We start from the raw sequence: 25,069 nt of genomic DNA, 5'->3' as shown, positions 1-25,069 counted from the left end.
GACCACACACGTGCTTATCAACAGGGACAAACCCAAAGCACCATACGTTTGCTTCGATCTCCACGAGCAGAGATCGGATCTCATTTCCAGCCCAGACCCAGAGCTGAGCTGTTTCCAGGCTATTTCTCCTCCTTTGCAGACACAGCCCTTGCTGCTCAAGCTCTTCCAGAGCCCCACACCACCCAAGACATTGCCATACCAGCGACATCTCTGCAACCTCATTAAAGAAGCCTGCATAACTGTGGCTGAGGGCTGGGAGCCTCAGACCCAAGCATGGGCGGGGGGGTGCAAAGAAGGAAAACACCATTTCACTTATAAAATGAGGGCATTTAGAACAGAAAATACTGGAAAAAATGTCATGTTCCTCAGAAAAGCTATTGCCTGCCCAAATGTTGGTTTTACAAGCGCAAACTCCATTTGAAATCAGCAAATACAGGACTGGTTCCCTAAGAGCTGTGTCCAGGACTGAATGTATCATCCAGCATTTGCTAACTGTTTATCCACTTCACTTGAGCACTTTCTTCTTAAATGAAAATGTGATCTTCATCCTGGACAAACATCTGTCTTTAAACCACAGCACTGTTGTTTCATTCCTACGGAAGGGTTGATCAACAGTGCAGCACCTCAACATCGATGCTCAACACCTTCCCCAGTGACTGGTCTGCCATGGTCTCACCCAGTTTCCCAGAGCGCACCAGGAACCTACAAATATTAGCACAGACAGAGACCATGGTTTAAGCCCCAGAGCACTTAAAAATAATTAACAAATCACAGACCAGGAGGGAAAGTCATATTAACAGAAGTATTAAGACACAAGTGTTTGGGTTGCAGTTGATTACCATCATCGCTTGCTAATCTCAAAAAAAAAAAAATCACCTGTTTCTTTGGCAAGCAGCAAATGGAGAGCTTGCTTAAATTTGTAGCAGTAGAGTCCACACTCAAATTGTTCTGCTGATGGAAATCCAGCAATCTTCTCCGTCACTATTGCGGGTAGAGGACAGGCCACCGATGGGAATAGTTTCACAATTCTTTTATTGGAAGCATCTGTAGAAACCATAAAACAACAACTACAACAACAGCAACACAAAGCCATGTTTTCTCACTTCTTTCCGAGCAAGGAGGGTGCCAGAGCAATTCCCCACCCTACCCCCCCCCCCAGCCCCCCCCACTGCATGGTGGTTTCCTTTGTTCACATTTCACTGCCTGGATCCAGCAGAGAGATTTATGGGCTGGTGCTGAGCTCAGGATGCGCACAGCACTGGTCTCCTGGGGCCTGAGCTTGACCATGCAGAATGGGGGTGCAGAAAGGCTCCTGCAGCTTCAGGGAGGAAGAAATTGGAGGGAGGAAGGTTATTCCGGGCCAGATTCCAGAGCCTTCCACTGAGTAGCAGCTCACTAAAAATTGAGCCCTGGTAGCTGATGAGAGTCTTCACGGAGAAATGTTGTCACTCCATGTCTGCGGGGTATCGCACCCAAGGACACAATGCCTGGATCTGGAGCGATGTCCTCTATACTCCCTTCCGTTCTTGGTCACCATCCCAGTAATGAGGAGTCCATTTATTTCAACGTCAGACGACTTCCCTTCGACAAAGGGTGCCAAGAGCACTTGCCAGCCTGGCCGAGAGCGGCGTTTTAGTGCCTAGAGCTCTGCTGGGAGCTGAAGTGGGACTGGGCAGAGCGGAACCCGTTGGAGAGAGGGCTCAGCTTGTTGGGGGGATGGTTGTGCAAGAGCAGGACGTGAGATCCTGGTTGCACGTCTTGGCTTAGACACACTTTCCCAGTGTGATTTTCGGTAAGTTACTACATCAGTCCTGAGTCACCCTACCCCAGCAAAAGGGGGACACTGTGTTTCCTGACTCTTCAGGCTCTCGTAAGGAAGAAAGTCTCCTGATTCGTGAAGGGTGGGAGGAGGACGCCAGGGAAACAAAGCAGAGAAGACAACAAGCCAGCGGTAGAGCCACTTAGCTCAGCAAAAGCAGCAATGTTGTGAGCACATGAGGTTGTGCACATAAATATCCAGGGACTGTCCAACATCCACCTCTGCCCAAACCCTCAGAGATGGCCAAAAGCATATAGGGGCAGCGCTCCAAAGCTTCTGGGCAATGGTGAAACTGGGTCCTCTGTGTGCGAACCGAGGGGTATTTTTTTTTTTGCAGTCCCGTGCATATGTGTGTTTTCTTGGTGCATGTGCTTGTGATAAGCCAATGAAACAAACCCAAGTGAAATACAGACTGGGAAAAATGTAACCTATTAAAGCCATACAGAAACTTTTTTTCCCCTATTCTTGCTCTTTTTCAGTTTGTCTAAATATACCTCCAGGCTTTTTCTCTTGATTTAAGTGTGCTCTTTCATGGATAGTTTTCAATGTATGTTAAAGTCACTGCCTGCTGCCAGCTTGGATTTTTGCACTGCGCGTCTCGGCTTTCTCTTCTATTGAGACAAAGTGCTGGCACTGCTCTTTGACCAAGTACATTGTTCATGGTACTAAGCAGCAATTTTCCATATCTGACTGTCTTTGGGTTCACCCCAGGAGGAAGGGTGACCCTGGTTTATTAAACTCTCATTTCTCAGAGAGCAGCAACATCTGGAGCACGGGGTGGGCTGCTGGCACGCCTCAGCGGAAAGGAATTCGGCACAGGGTGAGGTCTGCCCAGCTCCAGAGGTGTCACAGCAATCGGTTCTGGTGACGGAGAAATAATGAAGCCCTACATAAAACAGCATGAGGAGCACATTTCGATCTATGCTGGGCTGCTCGGGGATTTTGTTTCTTCTGACAGGGAGTCAAGAGGCCCAGGAACCACGTTGGTCTTCATTTTTATCATCCAAAGCTACATTTTCCTCTCCTGCTATGCAAGATTTTTCCACACGGAAAAAGCTTGTGTTTCCCTTGGTGCCTAATTCAATAGGCTAGCAAAAATCAAGGCAGGTGTAGATGATGAACTCTGGTATTTGATTTCAGTGTCACATTTATAACTCCCTCTGAGACAGTCCTGAAAACCCATTCCAAATGCAGCTGTCCCCTGCAAGTCATGGTATGGAAACCACCTTTGGCTGAAGAGGAGTAGCGTGCGCCATGGCCAGCAATGTGGGCATCCTCCGTGCCTCCGTTGGGTATCATTTTGGTTGAGATGAGATGTCCTGAAACAAGCTGGTCTATTGCTCTAGGACACAGACCCCCAAGATCTACATGTAAGACTCCTGTACATCACTTGTCAACAGCTTCTCCACAAATATCCTCCTTTCCTTGTGCTTTTACACAGCCCAGCTCTCAACCTTTCCTTGAGCTGAAACCTTTTCCCTGTCAACATTACTGGAGAGTCATATGTAAAAGAAACCTCACTGGATGTGGCTTTCCAATGTGATGCTGAGAGATGGTAACTGAACACCACCCCACTAAAATGTTTATGTCTTTGGTCTCCATGTGTGTTTGTAATTGTACTTGCTGGAAAGCCAACCCACCACCACAGTGGAGATAAAAGCCATCCAGCATGCAACTCCTAGAAGTTTATTTTGGCTGCCAAGCCAAATGCGGAGATAGTCTTTAATTAGAAGCGTTGCCTCTGCAACAGTGCAGAGCAATAACAACAACAGTGAAATTTGTCTGAAGCATGCGTTCCCCTCACACGGCTATGGTGAATTAAGCAAAAATGTCAAACTCAGCCTGCAACCAGCAGACATATTCCATCACATTCAATGTTTACACCATACAGTAGTCTGACTACAGAGCGTTGGTGAGAGCACGCTTCTTGCCAAGCGTTGGAGAAGTTCATGCTAATTTGGGTTTAGACCCAGAAGACCCTGAGATGTTCCCTTCTCCACCTTTTCAAATTACTGTGATGATGATTAAGAAAACATAGTTTGTAGTTAATGCCTGACATCACTTGGTTTTGTGAAGATCTGTAACACTTTTCATCCAGCAAACCCCAACGGCTGGAGTGCACCCAGTCAGGGTATTCCTTGTTTGCAGCATCATTTATTTATTTAGAGCTTACTCCTTCAGAGATGTTTATCCTTACAGAAATATTTGCAAGCATCAGCATACCAATGTAAAAGCTTTCTGCTACAGTAATACCTCTGCCTGATTTTATTTTGAAAGTTTTAGACCGTCCTGTAATGATTACAGAAATGGTACTCACCTATGGATGTCCAGGAGTTACAAAGCCCATGCAATTGAATGCATGGTAACACATAGCCCCATCACAAATATGTTGCATATCTTACAGGAAGAATAATATTTTAATGCTTTATGAAGTCCTTATTGGGTCTATTATTATATATGGATGTAAGCCTTACTTGAAAAGCCCTCTTTCCCACTTTATTTTGTTGTTGTTGTTGTTGTTGTTGTTGTAACAGAAGTCTGGCATACCCCAACATCAAAAGAGTAAGAAATTTTAACAAGAACATTACAGGAGCTCTTTAAAAAACCCAACATTTTCTTATATGATGACAATGTGACTTTAAGATAAAATGTTCTCAAGAAGTACCAAACCTAGAAATAATTCCTCCATCAAATGCAGGTCTCTGGTTTGAAGCCTGGGGAACAGGACCTGCTCTCAAGAAGTGTAAAGCTATCGGTTCCCTGCTCTGTGCCAAACACTGTCATTATGCCCAGCCCCTTGCCAGAGCACATCACTACACACCAAGCAGGCAGGAAAGGAAACTAAGAGTGAAAACAAAATGGTTAAGCCCATTCAGGCCCTTGGCTGGAGCTCCACAGGGTCAAGAGAGGCCAAGACACAACTGTGAGATGACACATTTCTCTCCACCTGCAAGAAGTAGTCTTATTATTTAAATCAGACCAAAAAACCCCTCAGTGTTCACTTATTGCAACATGCTTATACCTCTTTATAAACTAGAGCAAGCCTGGTGCCCCTCAAGTGACCACATCCAGTTGCAAGCCCAGTTTATCTCAGGTTGGTAACATCTATGGAAGGGATGAAGCATGGTGCCTTCTCCAGGAATTGCCCCCGTGATCGTTTGCTCTTAGATAACTTGAGTTAAAAGCTGCATGTGAAACACCTGACTGTGAACAATTCGTCCCAGCAAAATCTTGTGCAAGCCAAGCAAACAATTTTCTTCCTAATAAAAGCAAGACCTTCAAGACTGACGGAGCCAACAAATTAATCAAGTTTCCTACTAAACAGGAAGTTGTGGGACTGCGGCAGGAGGCGCAAATCTGTGTTTTGGCTAGAGAAAGCGCAGAGAGGAATAATACAAATTAACCACTGGGGGTTTTTTGTTTATTTGGTAGGAAAATACCCTGCAAATGTACCAGTTTGGGCAATACCAAGTTTGATAAGCCTGGCAATAAATTGAAATGAAGCTGCAAGAGCTTCAGAAAAGGGAAGGATAAAGCCACCACATGCATGAGGAGCATTGTAATTAAACCAGAGTCCCACTATTAATATTTCTTACAAATGCTACCACAATAGTTGTTATTACCACTAATTACAACTGCAGCAATACTTGCACTGCATCAGTGTTTGGCTTTTCTGCCCTGGAGCAGGATCCCACTGTGTTGCTCAAATGTGGAACAAAATAAACAGCCCCAGCCCCAAAAGAAGGTTTGTAGTATAGCATGCTCTTTTGCAGGAGCTTACAAAGGAGAATAAACTCACTGTTTGCTCCGTTCTCATACGTACAAGCCAGCTTCCACTTTCAAGGACTTGCACGTTTTCCTGTCATCTGATGGGCAATTAGTCTAGTGCATCTCACAATGGTGGCAATAGACCAAATCAAGAAGAGCAAAAAAATACAGACAAAAACGCAATCATGTCATTACTGCAGAACATATGACCACATTTTGCTTCTAGCTACCAAGCAGTACTATGGGATGTGTGTATTCATGTGAAAATAAGCCCAACCAGACATTGAGATATATACAAAATGGATGATTCATGATAATTGTTACACTGGAATTGCTCGACAGAGAGACAGAAGAAAGCTGTTGATTACCAGGCACCTCAGGAAAGACCACAGATACAGAGAAATTTAATGGTCACTGTGGATGTGCCAATTTCCATCTGCAGTCTAACAGGCAGGCCTGTGAAAAGAAATTAAGAAAAGCATACTCGTTAGCTTCAAAATAACTGGAAAAAGTTGCGTATCCACCAATTCAAAATGGGTGGAAGTCACTGAGTCACACCGGCTGAGACCATTGAATAGGGCAACGACCAGCACTCAAAGGTCCTAAGGGGCAATGCACCCTTTATAGCCTTAATTCTTTGAGATAGTGAAGTCCCAAAGGCAGAAGAGACCATAGAGAAAATCACAGATCATATGCTACTTATGGCCCTTCAGTTCTTTGGGACTTATCTTTACTCAAAGAAAGCAGCCTTATTGAACCCTCAGTACACTGGGCGACTTGAAAGTGTAAGTATTTGTTGGATCAAAGTATGCATTACTTCAAAAGCATAAAATGCCTAGATATTGAAGGCAATAAATCTTTCTCTGTAAAATACACGCATATATAATTTATATGATAAGCTTAATACTGAGATTTTTAGCTTGGCTTCCAACAGACATGAGATGTAGGCAATTATGTTCCCTAAAAGTAAGTCTGTCTGTCCCCTCTCGGTCCCAAAGAAAATAATTTTTGAGCCTGTTAGCCAATTTCAACCAATTTGTGCAGAGGGAAGGAGGTCTTGAGGGTATTAAGTTCCCATATGCTTTGTGAAATTTGGTGGCCAGGTAGGAGCAGCGGACTCATTGGTGCATGCCTTGAAGGAATGGCATCAGCATAGACACAACCCTTTCTTAGACCTCAGAGAATCCAGAAGGACCTCATGAGTGCCCAAGTAGGCATGCACAAAGCAACAGCTCCAGTCGAAATTCGCACCTTATTAGACATTAGCAAATCGAAGCACGAGACCTGTTGATCTCCTGCTTGCGAACCCACCCGTTTCTCCTCTTCTGGTCCTGACGGCAGCTGCGGTGCCTTCAGAGCACCTTCACACCACAATTCCCCACTTACTGCTTTTGTTTCTTTTCATTTAATGGGAGCCCCGTTGCATTTTTATGCCTTTACTCTCTGCTCATAACTGTCAGGCTATCTCCTAACATATGGAAACAATTCATTTTCTTTGTCATCGTTTGGATCTGAAACTAGGGTACTCTGAAATGTAACTATACATGAATTTCCCTGAACTAATTACATAATATTTATCCTATTTTCTTTAAAGTAATACTTGCTAGCTAAGAAATGAAGAACTGCATTGCTTATAATAAACTCTGCATGCTACATTGTAATCTAAACTGTACAGTTATATATGGTGAAGAACTAAAAGGTTTGAGTTATTCCCCTTGGCAAACATTTTTTTAAGGATTGCTTAAATAAGCAGTACAGAAACCAGATGTCATTTGGTAAGAGTATCTGAATGACCAAAAATTTGCTGTCTGGGTATTTTTTTTTTACTTTATAAAAACATGAGAAATTCTTTGGATTTATATCATATTTAGCAGCTGTGAAACAGTGCAAACATCTGTTTGTACCTATAGGGAGCTGACCTACGGGGTCCTCATCTCTTAATCACCAAGCAACAAGCTAGTCTCATATACATAGTTTATTGTTTTCTTTTCAGCTGCCTTCTGCACTTCAAAGTTTTTATACTCTCATGTTCTATTATCACGGCGAGAGGGACGGTCCATTCATTACAAGTCCAGATCAGTGCAACAACTGATCAGAATTGCCATAAAGCACAGTGGACACAGAAGTGCCCTCAAACCTAGCCGTAAGCAACTTTGTATGCCATAAATAATCGTTGCTTCCCTTGTTTTCCCAGCATTATTGGTTGTTGGTTTGTTGTTGGCGGGGTTTTTTTAACTTAAAGGCTGGGAGAACAGAAGATGGAAAGGAACAGAAGTCCCTTTTTACAGCCGGTCCTACTGTTGGAAGACGGGTTGACAAGGCAGCTCCATGAGGTCCCATCTAGAGTATTTTTCTAGGTTTCCACAATTATCAGTTATTATAGGAAAGGATTGCTGTCTTCTACATCCATACAGCATCCCAATGACTAGAAAAGAAGGAAAATAAGGTAACTTTTCTGAATATCCCCTGCCAAAGAGGTTCTCCTGCTGAACTTATGCACTACGCAAAGCCTAAGTAAGATCCCTTCCTCTGTCAGGACTTCTAAAATAATGCAGGGCACGGAGGGGAAAAGAAATTTCCTCGAGAAGCATTTTGCCCTGCTCTTTACCACATTACTTACACGCACACCCGAGCGCAGCATCCTTTAGTGATTTAGCCAGCCAGCAGCGAGATTTTTCAGCCTCTGTGATAATCTCTCCCCTTTTTTCCCTAATGTAATGTTGACCTTGGGACCTCGATTTTTATGCAGTGAGAGAAAGGTGCAAACAGCGTGAAATAAAAGATTTGTGGGCCTTGGACATGAGAGTGGAATCAGCACTCCCAGATATACTATGAGAGCTTAAACTATACTCTGAACTAAGTCTAAAAACAAATGGGAAACACTGTATGATTCCATCCCATTACAGTACAAATAAATCATTTCTGGAAATCTAAAACAAATGGCCCGATCTCAGCTCTGTGGAAGATCCAAATGCAAAAAAGCTGCTAATTCTAGAAGGCAGATGCAAGCAATGAATTAAGTAAGAATGCAGCAAAAAATAAGGAGTGTAACTTGTTTAGCAGGAAGATGCTAAGGCCATAGAAGTGGGTCTTCCAATCACCTTTTTTGGTATTCCTGAGCAAACATTCTTTTTTGCTTACGTTAATATGGAATGTATTATGACAACGTTCTTATGGATATCCATGCCTTTTGTCTATCAGTACTTGCAGATACATTCAAAACAGCTGCAAATATTTTTTAAATTATGTAAAAGTCTCAAACACTTTGAAAAGAATATTAATATCCCTTTAAAACAGCAGTGTATTATATTAAATTAAGGATAGGAATTCAGAGAACAAAAAAATACGTTGTTAGCATTAACGTTTTCACTGCTTTCAAACTCAGTCATCTTAGATAAGGCTCAGAATTATTTTGGTTAAATTTAAAAGCGTTATGGTGTTTGCACATTTAGATGACAAAGCAGATAATCACACATACAGATTACAAGGAAAGGTTTGTCTTCACAAAGCTCAGCTGTTTTTTTCTGTTTCATGATACAGATTTTTATATATATCTACCACTTCTTCCTACAACTCTTGCCTCTTTTCATCCACAGTTCATCATAGCTACAATACCATTCCTAGTGCATATGGAGAAGTTATTTCTCTTAATGCTGCTTCCTCAGTCTTTGTCTGTGCAGCTGTTAAAAAAAAAACCCAAAACAACAAACAAACAAACCCCAACAAATTTAACTGGGAGGAATTTTCAGAAGTGATCTGGCAAGGGGAGGTATCAGTTTTTGCAACTGACCTCTCAACCATCTTCCCTTGATGGCCTTTCACACCCATAGCATGGAGGCTGCTGACAGGCAGGGAAGCTATGGGCCATGAGCAGCTCTATCTGCCCCCTCTATCTGATTCTTGGAGGAAGGGAAAACACTCATTGGTGCTTTTCCCTGGCATACGGGAGCAATGCCATAGCAACAGGAGCACTGGTACTACCAAAAGATCACTGCAAAAGTACCACAGGAAAGTGCTGAAGATCAATGGGTCTGCAAGCCCAGGAACGATTTCTTGCAGGTCCTGTCCAAAGGGCAGAATGGGAAACCTCTGCAGTCGTCACACCCTTCCACACAGCATTTTGGGGGAACTTCTGCTCTGCAAAGGCAGGAGGACTGGTGTCGTGACTCAGAGTCCAGCAGGAAAGAGGAGGGGACAGTGAGAAAGAATCCAGAAGAGCTGAAACAACATGCTCCAAAATGATGATACAAAAACATGCATACGCAAAAGTGATTGCAGCTTGGAAATGCGTTTCCTGGCTCTCGGGTCAACCATTGTTATTAGTTTTAAGAGACGCCCAAATGTAACTTGGACGTAGCATAGGCTCCTTGTGCGAGTGCCTTCCTACGTTTCTTCTGGCTGTTTCTTTTGTCGTGGACTGTGATGTCATTTCTTTCGGTCAGGTGGACGCAGCTCCGCTTTCTCCCTCCAAGCATGGGCTAACAACATGACAAATGACAGGGAGGATGGGCAAATGAGGGAAGAATGAAGCTGATTCCATGTACTAACTCCAATGCTGGGGACTTGTGGACTGTTATGACTTTTCATTTTTTGCTGGGATTAAACAGCTAAAAAATACAGATTTCGTGTCCCATAAATAACATTGTGTTTGTCAGCTCACTCAAAGAATAATCAATAGTTAGTGAATGAGACTTTCCAGTGCAATAAAATAAGCTCTGCTGCTTTTAATTCTCCACTTCATTTTGTCCCTACCTAAAATACCAAAACACTCTCCCAAAACCCAACCAGTGACTTAGCTGCAGGCAGCTGGGTGCCTTCAAAACTTCGAGAAATAAGACTTAGACCTAAATAATTCCCACATCTGTGGAGGCTCCTTTACCACTTGGTCAATCAGGATACAAGACCCGGTCAGAAACAGCCTGCAGTCCTTGGCTGTCTCCTAGTGCTAAGTCCTTGATAGGGATTCATCATGTTGGAGCAGCTTTTGGATGTAACTGTCTTGGCGCTGTCAGCCCCTCCTGGCATGGGCATTACTCCTCTGACAGGCCCATGGGGTTACAAATATTGGAGGTCTGAGACCTCTCTCACACTGCTGTGAGCTGCAAAATACATAGGCCAGTGTCCATGCAAAGGATAAAACATTTCACCAACCCTCACTGAGAGCCGGTTCATATTATAATCACTGTTAAAAACATGGGAGTTCTTCAGTTTACCCATGTTGCAGTATCAGCTTGATTAATCTCTGATTTATCTGATATTTGCAAAATGTTAACTCAGACCAAATTATCATTATCAAACTATCACATTCTACTTCAGCCGTCACAGTGACCAAATGTCAATGTGCATGCACATTACTCTGTGAAAGGTTGCTGAGAGGGAGGTTGTTATTGCTCAGTAGCTCACCCTGAGAGCACAGAGCCTCTTGGTTATTGGCCAAGTGTCTCAGGTTTACCTGCCGTCTCTGAACACCCCATTTTGGAGCGGCCCAGGGTGTCTCCATGCACCGCAGGCCTTTCAACGTGCCTCTCCTCACCATTTTGTCCCATCCAACACCTTGCAGGAACCCACTCAGGTGGAACAGACCCTCTCATCCCCATAAGCCCCTTACTTGGCTCAAATGTCTCTCCTGATTGACCCACCAGTGGATCTGCCTCATGTCTCTGCTGCTCAGTGGTGGAAGGGTATCTGCAGACAATGGTCTTTACAGAGCTCGGCTTTCAGTCCTCAAAGCAGAGTCTTCACCACCGGCCAGGGAGCCTGCTATTCAGCCCTACAAACCAACCTGTAACTTCACAGTACCATGCCATACAGAGATGAGCAACACACAGTGTTTTGCTACTTCTGCTCTGCTTCTCTGGACAGAGGCAAAGCAACATATTCAATGCATTCATTTTCTGCTTCTACCTCATGGGTGGCACTTACCAAATCTGCTTTTGCACCTGAACCTAATTTAAAGGTCCATCTATTAACCCTGCTAACACCAGCTAAGAGGCAGAGCAACGATATAAATCTAGTGGTATCTGGAACTCTTCAAAAATTTCAATTAAAAAAAAAAAAAGCTCTTAAACAGTGCAGCTCATTATATATCTCTGCACAGGAGCATCATTTTTGACACCACAACTCCTCTTCTGCATTTCCCTTGAGCCAGCCTCTTTCATGTGTGCAAAACCACTCTGTAATTCAGCATTAGGATGCTTTTTGTGTGGTGTTCCCAGAAACCCCAATAGTCACACCCTGGTCTTCCTTATTCAGCTGAATTATTTTCTCTCCTCTGAGCATATATTTTAGGGTCTTTCCCCTCTCTTCTCTACACCAGCCCTACACTCTGCCTTCTCCATTCCTGGCATGCTGCAAAGACGCCCACCCACTGCAGAGGGAAAGCTCAGCCTGCCCACGCTTCCCCCTCCAAGGCTCTGGAGGAGCAGCAGAAAGCTCTGCACAGGAGGTACCCAGCTCCTTCCCAAATTCCCCCAGGTTTTAGCGGAGGCTTTGATGCCCCTTAGCTCGGTGCACAGCTCCTGTGCTCCTCTGCCTCACTCACCCATCGCAACCAGTCTACGGGATCTCACACCCCACAAGAAGCAGCACAGAGGGAACCACCACCTGCACCCAACACATGACCCACCAGAGCAAGGAGCGGTTCTCAGCGGAGGAGCTGAAATTTGCTGCGTCTGCATGTGGGAACAGCCCTGCTATCTGTGCATGTGGTTAGCTGGCAATTCCAAAAATGGACAATTTTTGGATTATAATCCCATTACCCGCTCAACTACCAATTCTTGCAACCTGCCCGTGCCAAGAAAACTCCAAGAGAAATAAAGTCCCTTGAAACTCCTGCTCACAATGCTGCAGCTCAGAGCTTGGCAGCTTTCTTCCAAAATTAAGTGATTAAAGCATTGCTAATGAGACATTCATCACCTGCACCTTTTTCCTTAAAATAAATATGTGGGGCTCTGCATTACAGGTGCATGCAAAATTGCTTAACTAGACATCTTTGAAGCACAGGAAAAAAAAATAAAGGACACTCTGGCAAAAAGTTCCCAAAATACTTGAAAATATAACTGAATAAATAACTTTTTTTGGACTGAAATCTGCAGACCTTAGCAGATGTGTCCAAGCTAAACGAAATATCCAGGGAACTGGATCTCCTTTCTGGTGAGAAATAATGAAGAGCATTGCACTGGCAAAGAGACAGGCTGGAGGAACCTACTGGTCTTTTCCAGCTCCAACTTCCGTGATAGCTCAGAGTTATCCTTAGGCATTGGCTTGATCCATCAATGAAGTTATTTATTGTGAACCCGGGCCCCAGGGCTGCCAAGCCTACTTCCATACTGAACTGGAAGCATTCAAACATTCACCGAGTGAATAGGATTATTGGGTACTTACAGTCAAGCACGTGCCTGTGTCTTTGCAGGACTGGAAGTGCTGTAAAGATGACTGCATAGAAGGGGGTGGGTGGGTGTAAAAATCCTCTTAGGAAGAAGTGGCTTTGGAAAAACATGGGGGTCATTTTTTTAAAGTTTTTTTCTAATGTTTTAGAAATGCCACCATGGAGGTGTCAGCTTAAATTATTAGGGAAAATACTAAGGTAAATAAAGAAATCACATTCCACAGACCTGCATGGAGGTGTAAAGGGGATATTTGCAGTGGGGCTTTTTTTTTTTTTTGACCATGCTATAACAGTACCTGCCATTGTATTTGCAGGGCAGGGTGTAAAATCTGCTTACAGGATTTTTAGCTGCACTGCTATACTTTGCAATCTTTTCTCTTGCAGAGCTCTGCTCCTCTGAAAGTGAAGTCCATGGCAAAACCCTTTCCCTCAACAGCAATGGAGGCAGGAGCAGGCCCTGAGCTTGTCAGATTATTTACTCTCCGCTCTTATAACCACCCAGGCCAAATGGATGGGGTCCAAGTTTGTTAACAATAGCTCTTGGCTAGGACAAGCTGTAGCAAAGGTTAAATCCTGTTTGCCTTACTCAAGCATGGAGCCCCATTGACTCGAGCGGCACCAACGGCTGTGGGAGGGCGACCGGCTTTGACACCGGGACCTATCCCCAGTTTTGCAGGATGCAGAGAGCCCCGAGCGACCCGCAGGCATCGCTCCAGGGTCTGGATGGGGCCTGCAGGTAACAGCAGCAAGACCCACCACAACAAGGGGCTGAACCCCTGCCAGCCCACGTTAGTCACCATCAAGGACAGGCTTTGCTGGCACAGCCTTCTGCAGGCAGTGGGTCACGGCCTGTCCTCTGCTATGCAGGGCCTGCAGCTGATTGCACGGGGCTGGCACAGCTACCCCCTGCCGCTTCACCCAGGCACATCCATCTGAGGCTTCGCCTTGGGGCTGCGTCTCGCTTGCTGGTAGCAGCAGTGGCCACATCAGGGAGGTCAGCAGGGATGGTGGAGATGTGTGTCTTCATGTGCACATTGATGGTTAATGCAATGGAGGTGGTAACGGATGATATTGTCCGTTACGATATTGTAACAAATCTCTTCATTGCCAAGAAAATGCAAGTAGAATTATTTGTCATGCGCTGGAAAACTGAAGTGTCCATCATCTTCTACAGGGCCTCTCTGCACGACAACCCTTTTGTTCTCTGCCCCAGTTGCCACATGCCTGTCCCTGCAAGCTGGGATGGCCTGCAGCATCGCCACAGAGGGTGACTGCACTCACACACAGATGCACAAGGGCCCTGTCCCAACTTAAAGTGTGAATAAAACACACATATATATTTTTTTTATTTTATATATATTTAAAAATACATGTAAAATATATATATATACAGCCCCCCAAGAAATTCTGTTCTGTGCTGTTGCATTGCTCCACACTGTCTCCCTGCTTCACGCTACCTCCATTACATTATACTGCTGTGGCACAGCCCTCTGAAGACAAAAATCCAAAGAAAGATTTTTAGGGACCTGTAAAGCTCTGGGAGGGATAGATCCCACTGTCCCCAAGGCACAAGACACCCCTGTTTGCAAGGGCTGCTATTCCCTTCTTGATCAATCATGCAATAGCAAGCAGAGGAGAGCAGCTGCCGTTTGACCACAAATCTCCAAGTTCACACCAAGAAACAAGCACAGGGTGGCAAGGATGTGGCGGTCCATCCCAAAACACCCATGGCATGGAAGGGGGAGTTGCCTGCGCCAGGAGAAGAGGCGTATCTCCACATAGCAAGGCAGGAACAGCAGTGGTACCAAGTCACCCTGCAGGCCTTCCTCAGTCCATGCATCTTCCTCCTCTTCTGGTCCTCTTCCTCCCCACCAGCGCTGCTGCAACAAAACACGCTGATCCAAGAGGGCATGCGGCGTGCTTTGCCCAGTGTGACCCTCACAGATGGCTTGCAAAGGAAGCGCTCGCAGAGGAAAGCCAAGTGGCCCACAGTGCAGTTTAGCCAGGAGCGCTCGGGTCCAGAGACATTCCTCCCTTGATTAGGAAGGTTGAGCAGGAGCCAGGGGCGGGTCAGCGATCTCCTTCCTCCGGCTGCCGCCGTTCCCGCCACAACTTGAATCACACCTCTCGGAGACACTCTCGGGTCGGGCACAGGAAGTTCACGGCTGCAGACGTGCCGGCAGGGAAGGGGGAAGAGCATAGGGATGCAGGAGAAGTTCACCAGGGTTCAGCCAGGGCCGGGTCCAGAAGAAAAGAGGTCTGATAAAAAGGAGAGAGGCATTGCAGTGGACATGATCCCCAGGGACTCCTCATCTCTTCTCCAGCTGGTGCAAGGTGCTGGGCACGTTAAGAATGAAGAGACAGGCTCACAGCTTACAGTGACTTGGGAAAAATAAAGGTACAGACCTACTGCTACACCTCACCTTGATGAAAACAAAAGTCTCCAGGTAGGAGCGTCTCATCTCTTTGGGTACCTCATTGCAAACCACTCCACTGAACTTGGACAGGTTTTCTGCAACGCGTGCACTCTGCACTCTGCAATACAGGAAAGACTAAACGGTGTCTCCAGGAAGCCAGTGTCAAGCCATACCATTTTTATCCCAAAAGCCAAGAAGAAGATTGCACTTCCTGGCAAGGAGAAAAAAACAAGGCAGCAGAATGAAAAAAACAAGGGAAGCGTTACTCAAATTATCTCCACAGAGAGTGGAGGGATGGGAGTCCAGCAAACAAAGAGACTGGATGACCAGATGGGACAGATCAAGCTGACCACAAAGCCTCTGTCCAACATTTTTTGACAACTGCCAGAGCCATATGTTCATGAGGATTGTGGAATAACTGGGAAGGGCGTGGGGACTCGGAGAGAGCCCGACCACCCTCGGCGCTGGGTGGCTGCAGGGTGTGAGCCGTGAGCCAGGGCACCTTTAGTGTGCGACCCAGATCGCAGCCCCACGCTCTGCAAAGGGAAAGAACCTGGTAGATCACTCAGCTCACCTCGTTGCCGGGCTCTGACCAGCCCTTCTCATGCTTTTCCCGGTGTTTGGACCATCACTAATGAGCCATGTTCTGGGGGGAATTCTTAGGTCATTTATTTTGCATCATGTCTGCTAGGAGAGGTAGCAGGACTATGGCTAATTAGGAAAGCAGACAGATAGCACCAAACAAAGACAAGGACAGAGGGACCGTGTCTGTGCTCACGAAGGATGGGAGCGACCCTTTCTGCCAGCTGCCCCGTGAACGTGAGCATTCATGAAGGCCAGAAGTGGCACATCCCAAATGGCCCGTCATGCCCTTTGTGCAACGTCTCCATAAAAAACCCCACACTTTCCTCATTTATTTTGTCAGCTGCTCTTTTGATTATTTAGCGCATTCCAAGGAGTGCGAGGAAACACGACAGATGACGTTCTGCAAAAGGCAACAGTTTTCAGGAGTGACAAGTAATGGTGGGTACCCCACTAGAGATGTGCAGAGATGCTCAGCCCTGCCCTGGAAATGTGCGGTTTGTCACCCACTAATGAGTGGCCCCTTTGGGGGACTCTGCTACACATGGCAAATTCAAGGCCCTCCTCAGCAGGACACAGCACCAACCAGGCACAACTGCAGGCAGAAGTTTTCACCCCTTAAAAATTGAATGGAGATAATTTAGCCCCATAGTATTATTTCATTTTCACCCTGAAATGACTGATTTGACCAAGGGACCATTTCACACTGTGAGCTTCCAAACTGGCCCTGGGCTTTGACAGAGCTTTGGAGTCCTCCTGCAACCAGAATAACACGTGTTTCTAAAAGCATAGCTCCTTCCCACATAGGTTTGCTTTCCCTTGCTCTCTCACACACATACATGGAGCATGTGATGGAAAAACTGTTTTCCATGAGGAGACAGGCTAAAAGGCAGTTGAACATCACTTCTCTTGTTTTACAAACTGTAAGCAGACACAAAAGGGTCACTCATGGAAGCCAGGACTAAAGCAGAGTTTATAAAGCACATATTCTTTTTGCAGCAGGGAGAAAAAAGAGAGCAGGAAGTCAAGCACATAAGTGTCATCTTCTCCAAGGCCAAAATGCTTCATGAACAACAGTGATGATCACAGTCTCACTTGCCCCACTTATCTCTCCCCCATGAAAAACCGTTGCTGTCACCAAACAGACGTTCTGCGATGGGGTCCCTGGTACCCACAGCATCGCCCTGGAAGGGCACATGTCACGGCAGGGCCTCTTCATGTGGAGGAGCATCACACTCAGAGCAACAGGATGCCCCAAGGTGTCCACCAGCAATGATTTCCCAGTTCCTGACCATGTTGACAGCTGGAAACTACCTGCATGTTGTTAAACCCTCCTTGCCCCCTTGACAGCAGGGTGCAGGTCCCTCCTCTGACATTGGGTTATTGGACACATTGTCATTGCATGGGGAACCATAGATATGGCTTCTGACAAGCAAACCTGAACCAGAGCTGCTCACACTCCCAGCCAGCACAGAAGTAGGAAGCTGCATGAGTGGAATGCAGAATCCAAATTAGCATCCACTGCCTCCTGGCAGAGTTTGCTCCCCTGGGTTTAGACCCACCGTTACTTCCAGCAAAAGAAGTAAGAGAGATGCCAAAAAGCACCATCCATGAGCAGAGGTGTGCTCCTGTCTGCCTGCAAAACACCCAGTGGACACCCTCAAGCTACCCCACAGCAGCTCCCAAGACCCCCCCCGGCACCTCGTCCCCCACGACCTCAAAGCCCCACACAAATCCCACACCACTCCCTGGCTCCCTGCATGACCTAAATTTTTCTCATACCTCCAAGACACCAAATTTCACCTCCATCAGCAGATTCAGCCTGTGCTCTGTGCCTTGCTGTATCTCCCCAAAACTGCCCAGAGCAGAAAACATGGCAGATTATTTCTCATCCTAAGGGCGTGTGAGTTTTGTGGGGTAGTGCTGCCTGAATTTATATCCTACAGGCTGCTGTTAGCCTATGGTGGCCCAAGAGCTCAGCAAATGCACATGGACCGAGCCCCCAGTGCTCAGCAGCCTCCCGGTGCCACACAGTGCAGAAGAAAAGGGGAAAACCAGAGGTATTTGTGTTGTGATTCCATCACCCAGACACTCCAAGGGAATCAGGGGCAGCAAACTAGCCCAAAAACCAACAGGAAGGGTGTTTCCCGTCACCAAGGAGCATTCCCCTTCACTGGAGCAGCATATCTGCTCCACGCAGTGGCCATCACGCCGCTGGGCCAGACAGCTGAAACGGCCCCACGTAGGGAGCCCATCCCTCCGCTCCAGCCGGTGGTGCAGGGAAGGGGCTGCCTGTTCTTCCCCGTCCTCCCCTGGCTTGCCGGAGGCAGCGATACTTCCCGGGCAGATGGGACCAGGCAACCAGGTTAGCAAATGCCATGCGAGCCTGCTCCCCGCTGGCTAATGTAAACAGGGCTGTCGGGCGCAGCGAGTGCTGCCAGGCTTTGATCAAAGGCAGCTGCGCCGCCGGCCTCACCGCACGGCCATCGTCCTCTTCCCCCTGCCCTGTCCCATCGCAGGGGCCCAGAGCGGGCTCGTCCTTCTGCTGGGAGGGGAAGGAAGCTTCCGCAGCTTTGCACCTCGCACCAGCAAGTTTTGGGACGTGGAAGAAATCATTTGAATTATGCCAGGAGCTGCGTAGCAGTAGCTGGGGAATAAATCGCTCCCTGCTTTTGCTCCTGAGGCAGTTCCCAAGTTAAAAATGGTGCCTTAGGTTAGGGACTTTTGCGGGGGTGATCACAAAAGTAGCTTACTAAAGGGTTTTCTCCACCAGTAACACTTCGGAGCTGGGGTAGGATGTTCTCATCTGCCGAGCAGCTCACAGCCGACCCCCTTCCCCCCAGTGAAATGATCCAGGTTAACAAAATAGTGATCGGGGGAGCGAAGAGATTTTTACAGGTCTGGATCACCCTAGGGATGTGGTTCACAACCCAGCCCGCGGGCAGTTTCCTTGCCCAGCGAGGGTCGGGGGGACATTGCATCTCACCTTACATCCCGCCCAGCTGCTTCTCACCTGGACCACGCTGCTCAGCGTCCCTCGGAGCCTGCACGGGTGGGACTGATCCTGGCACAACACGCAGCTCCTGGGATATGAGTACTGCAGGAGGGAAGGGAATGCAGTTACAGCTGTAGGGACATCCTCCATCTATGTGTTAACAAGAAATCTTACAAACAGTCATTTTTCACAGTAGGTTTTCCAGGATTCTCATTTTTTCCTCCCTACAACCCTATTAAGACATTTTTACTCCACTATGTTTTTCTATTCCTTACTTAAACTATTTGGCTTTCACCTGTTAGAAGGCAACCGTAGCCTTAGGAGAGACAGAGTGAATAATTCAGCTTTTTTTGGTACAGATTTTATCTACGCTGTGCAATTCCTGCACGCTGGTAGGGAAAAAACCTGTCTGAGGCTGGAAAACACCAGCATTTTCTGCAGCAGCCTTTTTGAAAGTAGCAATAACTCAATGAAGTGGTTAGGAGTTTACAAGGGCTCGGAAAAAATTACCTCCTTTTAGTAAGTGTTAATTATATGACTAATTAAATAGAGAGGAGGTTGAAACACTCTCCTAGTCATAACCTGTGTGCTCCCAGCCCGGTCCTTGCGTGACAGAGAAAACAGGGAATGAATCCTGTTTGGCCTTCATGGCAGGAAGTGGCTACTAAACCAGCTCTAACTTCTAATTTATTTATCTGGGAAGCTGTAAGGAACTGTTTTAAAATTTACCAACATTTCTGCTACTTAAAAAAAAAAACCCACCACCAGCCATTCAGTAAAAACACATTTGGAACAGCCCAAGTTTTAAGAAAGAGATATAAAAGGCCACTTTGTTTATGTTTTTCAGCAATGGTATGTTGGCTTCTTTTTTTTTAAATGACGGCGAAGGAAAAAAACATTATGTTAAATCTCTTATCTTCACGCAAAGTGGTTGCAGCTATCATAAAACACACACATTGTGTCATTTCAAAACACAAACGGGCTCGTGGTCAAACATTCCCCAGATTACCTCCTCTTTTTTTTTTTTTCTTTATAGTTCTGTAGGCATTAATAAAGTTTAGCATATTCAAGTGAGGTGCTTTGTTCCTTTGGTCAGGTCTTAATCACATCCTTCTGGAGAAGCAGAAAGAAACCACAGGGTCGAGACTGGGCTGCAATATCTGCAAAGACCTCTCTGCTGTCCAGTGCTGTGGCACCAACCTGTCACTGCTCCCATGGACTTTTACCGGGGCAAAAATGTTGTCCAAAAGTGATGGAAATGGGGCTGCAATACAGAAATCTGGCGTCAACAGCAAGATGCCTAGTCCAGAGCCTCTGCTTGACTGTGAGCAGCTCATTTAACCTCCTCATGCCTTGGGTCAGTAAAATAAGCCAATGAGTCTCCTTTTCCATGCAACACAACCAAATCCCAAATACTTCAGGCCAGACCTTCAGGAGGAAACAGGTTTTTGCACGGTACTGGGATGATCTGAGCTCACCAGGCTGCCACAGTGGAGCTGGCATGAAGGACAGACGCTTTCATCCACCGCCCTCTCCCTCCCCGCTGCCAAAATCCAGGCTCGCACGGCTGGCTGGTTTCCATCCACCTGGGCAGGACCTGCCATTCGAGGGCAGGGCGTAAAACCCTGAGCCAACTCCAACTAGAGAGCATTAGCCAGCCCCAACACTGGGGAAGCCCAGCCAAAAATAAGCTCTAAATATAACAAAAACATGGAGGGTGGAAAGCAAACAGTGCCTGTTAAGGTGTGCTGTGCTTCGGTAGGTTACTTGGGAGCAGTGGCAGCACAGCTGCAGGCCACCTTGATCCATTGCATATGCTGTGAGTCAAGAATAAAGCACTGCTGGCACAGCTGAAAGGATGTTTTGGCAAAGCTCAGCACTTCTGATGCTCCTGTGGCCATCAGGTACCTGCTGGCCACCTGAGCAAAGGGAGGGGTGCCCTATTTCCCTGGAGCATCCATTGCCTTTCCAACACATTTCAAAGGGGTTATGTGCTCCAGAGTCCTCCTCTGTCCCAAACTTCCTCCCAGTGCTGCTGGAGACCTGTTTGACTCAGAGGTTTCTGTGGTCTCCACTGGTTTTTCTTCCCACATCCTGCCCTATTGCAGGATGACTCAAACAGTGACGTCTGGTCAACCCGAAGAATCATACTGTCACAGCCTGAAACTACAGGTGGATTTCCCAGACCTCCCTCATGGAGATTTCCATCTTCCCCCTTTCCCTCTCCTTTATGTTGCTTTTAAAGGCTTGGTCGTTGCAGACAACCAAGAAGAGGCCATGGTGCAAGGATGTGACAGTGGTTATTGCTGGGAGGGGAAGTGTCGGAGGGGAAAGCTGCAATGCCAACAGGCAAGCCCTGATGCTCTCCCTGGGCAAATGCAGGTCATTTTTATCTGGCTGGATGAAACAGCCATAAAACACTCCAACTTGTGAGGAAGCAAGGGAGAGCCTTCCCCTCCTGTACAGCCACCCCTGGAGCTTCTTCGCTCCGCATCTGCTCTTCTGCCTCAGTTATTTCCAAACAATGCAGTTAATGATGCTCCCAAATATGCAATTAACCAGGGAACGAACAGGAGGATTGACAGAAAAGTGGACATGGAAAAGGTACTAGATTTGTGAAAATGAGGAACTGGAGGAACAGAGATGCTCGGAGTATGTCCTGAGCGGTGGTACCTGGCCGGCACGCATGGCCAGCCACCCCACCAGCACATGCACAGCCAGCCTACCAATACCTCTGCAGCCTCTGCTGCCTCAGCGCCCCAGCGGAGCAACACGGCAGAAGCAGCCTGGGGTTGTTTTGATCTTAGGCATCGAGGACCCAAATCCATCAGAAAGCAGGTTTTGCTTTTGCAGTTGGTTTTAAACACAGCAGTCCCTTGCATCCTCAGGGCTGTGTTTGCTTTGATAGCTGCGGAGAGCTTGAAGGTGTGTTACCACCACGGGAACACCTTATAGAGTCAAACAGAAGCTACCAAACCACAATTTACTTGGGGAGAGGTTTCCTCTTCCTGTAGCAACGGGAACCTAGAGGAGCTGAACCCCTCAGGCCTCTGCCCTCCGGCAGCCAGCTGGGATGCTGCCAGACCCCATCAGCAGGAACCAGGAGGGAGGTCCCAGAGGCTGGAAAGCAGGTGTCCTCACCAGGCGGTTCACATGTACCTGCCCTAAATCCACACTGGTGGGAACGTAGGACATGGCAACACCCGGGAGGCACACGCTGAAGCCACCATTGCTTTGCAAAAGCCATATGTCCCTTCCCTCCACCCTTCCAGCATGCAGCACAACATCCAACCTGCCACAAACCCTGCGAGCCACTCACCCGGGGCCAACTACCCTAGAGAGATAGCCTGAGGGCAAAGGAGGTAAATGAACAATAGGCACCTGAATATTTGAAATATAAAAGGTTAAAAGTAGCACACACACTAAAAACAAGGGCTTAAATATCAAAACAGCCCAAACATGCAATTTCAGGGAAATTTCTGAAAGCATTTATGACCGCTAGTGCCGTGATGGATTTAATGAGCTTGTACAACCAACATGCTGAAAACAGCCTTTGCCGGAGCGAGCCGGCCGTGAGTCACCCGCTCCGAGCGGGCACCAGCCCATGGACGCCGGCAAACAAACACCCAAAGCACAACACAAACACTGATAACACTTGCGCAAGGCAACAACCACAGGACCTTTCAGCAGCTATAACTAATCTATTTCCACTGTTACGCTGCATTACTTCAGAGACAAAGTGGGAAATTTTTTTCCCTGCTAATTAACATTTGTTCGCGCACAAAATGCAGAAGCCGGTGCCAACCGGACATACCTAGATAGAGCCTAATATTAGATTTCACAAAAGCATTCATCCTGTCTAAACAAACATCCTCCATACAATATTAACCTTAAAATCTTTGCCCAAACAGATGTTTGCACTGCGGGCACGGCTCGGCATCATTTCCCAGGACGAAGCGAACCCCCCACATCCACGACTGTCCTCACACTCCAGTTAACCCAGGCATCGACAGCAAAAACACGCTGTTATTTTAGGAAGCTTTGCCTAAAACTCGATTTCAAATTTTAAACCATATCAGTCATTATTTGCTTCTAGCACAGGTTTCATATAAGGTTTCTTCCTCTGGCTTTATTGCAGTGCAAAGTTACTCACTTTTTGTTACAGCCAGAGACAAAGTCCTGCTTTTAACAGCTGAGAAATTCTGCTGGCAAATGATATACGATGTTGATTAGCCAATAATATGGTTCAGGTCTGGTCGAACAGGCAAGCGGCTGAAATGGGAAAGCAAGTTTTTTAACAATTTGTTATACACAGTAGCAAGAAAAACAGGAAGTAGGTGTTTATTAGCAGTTTCCAAATATACCAGCCAAAATAAAACTCCCCATGCAGTCTGAGGTATTCAAAATACAGCAACAACCAGAATTCCTCAGATTATAAGAGGGTAATTAATCACAAACAGTGTTCACAGACCAGTGATTTGGAAACTTCCTTTTTATTGAAGATCTGGATCAAGAGCAAACTTCAAAGCAAAACTAATTGATCTGAGATTCATTGCGTCTGGTCGATAAAGCAAAAAAATAAAATATCATTCTGACGAAGCCAGGTTTATGGTTTACATTCATTATGCCCTGACAGCCCATAAAGCACATTAAAAAGCCATTTTTCAACGAATGCTATAGCGCTGACCTATTTCAACATAAAAGCTATTCATACACAGGAGACGGTTGCTTCCTCATAATCAGTGTATTGCACCCAAAAGCCAGCCGTGTTATTCCAGGCTTGTTTCTCAGGAATGTGAGCATATCTTGGAGGCTGATTCATAAAAGGAAGAGAGCAGCTTACTTCTGGGCCAGGCTCACATGCTTTATTCAGAAGCAAAATTTCTGAATTTTGTTTGGATTCAGCCAACCTTTTAACTCTGCTAGTGCTGGAAGAGCAACTTGCAATGACCAGCTCGGTCACTAAATGAACTCTTTTTTTTCCCTCCTCCTTCTTTTTCTGAAATTGCCTGAAAATAATGGGTTTTACCAATTCTTTTTTGTAAAGGTTATACACTGACCCCAGCCAGGGGACTGCCATTCACCGGCAGCCAGCATTCATTGCAACATTTGCGATATAACAGATGTAAATTGTCACCCAAGTCATCTGGGTTTTTTTTTCCTAGTCCTCCACTGGAGGATTCAACATGCCCCAACAATAAGCTCAAGAAAACACAATTCACAGCCCCACTCTGAATCCAGAAGCCCTTCACTTTTAAAGATAGTTTCCCCACATCTGTTCTCCTGGCATGTCCCATGGATGCTCCTTGGTGCTGGGTGGGACCATCCTCTGGCCGGTCCCACATGGGAACCTGCTATCTGATATCGGGGCTGATACTGGGGGTGGTTGAGGTAGAGTAGGAGGCCCAGCCCACGGGGCAAGAAAAGCAGCTGGCTTTTTGCAGGGTTAATTTTCATGGCAGACTGAAATGGCCTGGATGGATACAGAGTTTGGTAGAAGCAGAGAATTATTTTCTTCTTTGACTGTCACAAACTTCCAGGATGAATGCTAAAAGGTCACTCATGCTAAGCAGAGCGTTTCAATCAGTGCCTCTGCTTTGTTTTTCTGGGTAGCCTGAGATGTCACTGGCAAAAAGGTACTGGAGTGATACCCCCTTCAGCCCCAGACCCTGCTGGAGAGTTTTGCATCCCAGGATGTGTAAAACACCAGTTGGTCAGAGAAGAAAATCTCACTTCAGTTGCCCCTGTGCAGGAGGTGAGCCCTGACTCTTCCCTCCTGGGAGAGCTCTCGGGGGGGGGGGAAAGTCTCCATCCTGCTGTGAAGGCAGAAGTCCCAGCTGGACCGTGGGACAGGGAGCGCTTGGATCACACCCCAAACCCTTCCACAGCCAAGACTTCCCGCTTCAAACCCTGTCAAAACACAGGCGGTGCGTACGCATCCAATTTATTCTCAATAGGTTTTGCAGACTTTCATTTTGCTGTGCTGCTTTCCTGGAATCAAAGGCAAAAGTCTCTAAGCTGCCAGATCGCCAAAACCTCTGAAAAGATTTGATCCTAAATGCAGGCTGTGACTTTTTTTTTTTTCCTTTGCTTATTGTCCA

The 25,069-nt window shown here is 46.4% G+C and overlaps 1 long non-coding RNA gene across 1 annotated transcript; it reads right to left on the bottom strand.

Moving 5' to 3' along the window:
* Positions 1 to 14,277: 14,277 nt before the first annotated feature.
* On the bottom strand, positions 14,278 to 23,956 carry LOC142062194 (uncharacterized). Its single transcript, XR_012662400.1, has 5 exons — positions 23,656 to 23,956; positions 23,122 to 23,240; positions 18,960 to 19,070; positions 15,398 to 15,509; positions 14,278 to 15,233 (listed from the first exon to the last, which is right to left on the bottom strand). It is a non-coding gene; the product is annotated as an uncharacterized LOC142062194 (long non-coding RNA).
* Between the last annotated feature and the right edge of the window lie 1,113 nt (positions 23,957 to 25,069).

Source organism: Phalacrocorax aristotelis, chromosome 9 (genome assembly GCF_949628215.1).
Source record: "Phalacrocorax aristotelis chromosome 9, bGulAri2.1, whole genome shotgun sequence".
Classification (NCBI taxonomy): domain Eukaryota; kingdom Metazoa; phylum Chordata; class Aves; order Suliformes; family Phalacrocoracidae; genus Phalacrocorax; species Phalacrocorax aristotelis.
This window is presented reverse-complemented; position numbering and strand designations above follow the sequence as displayed.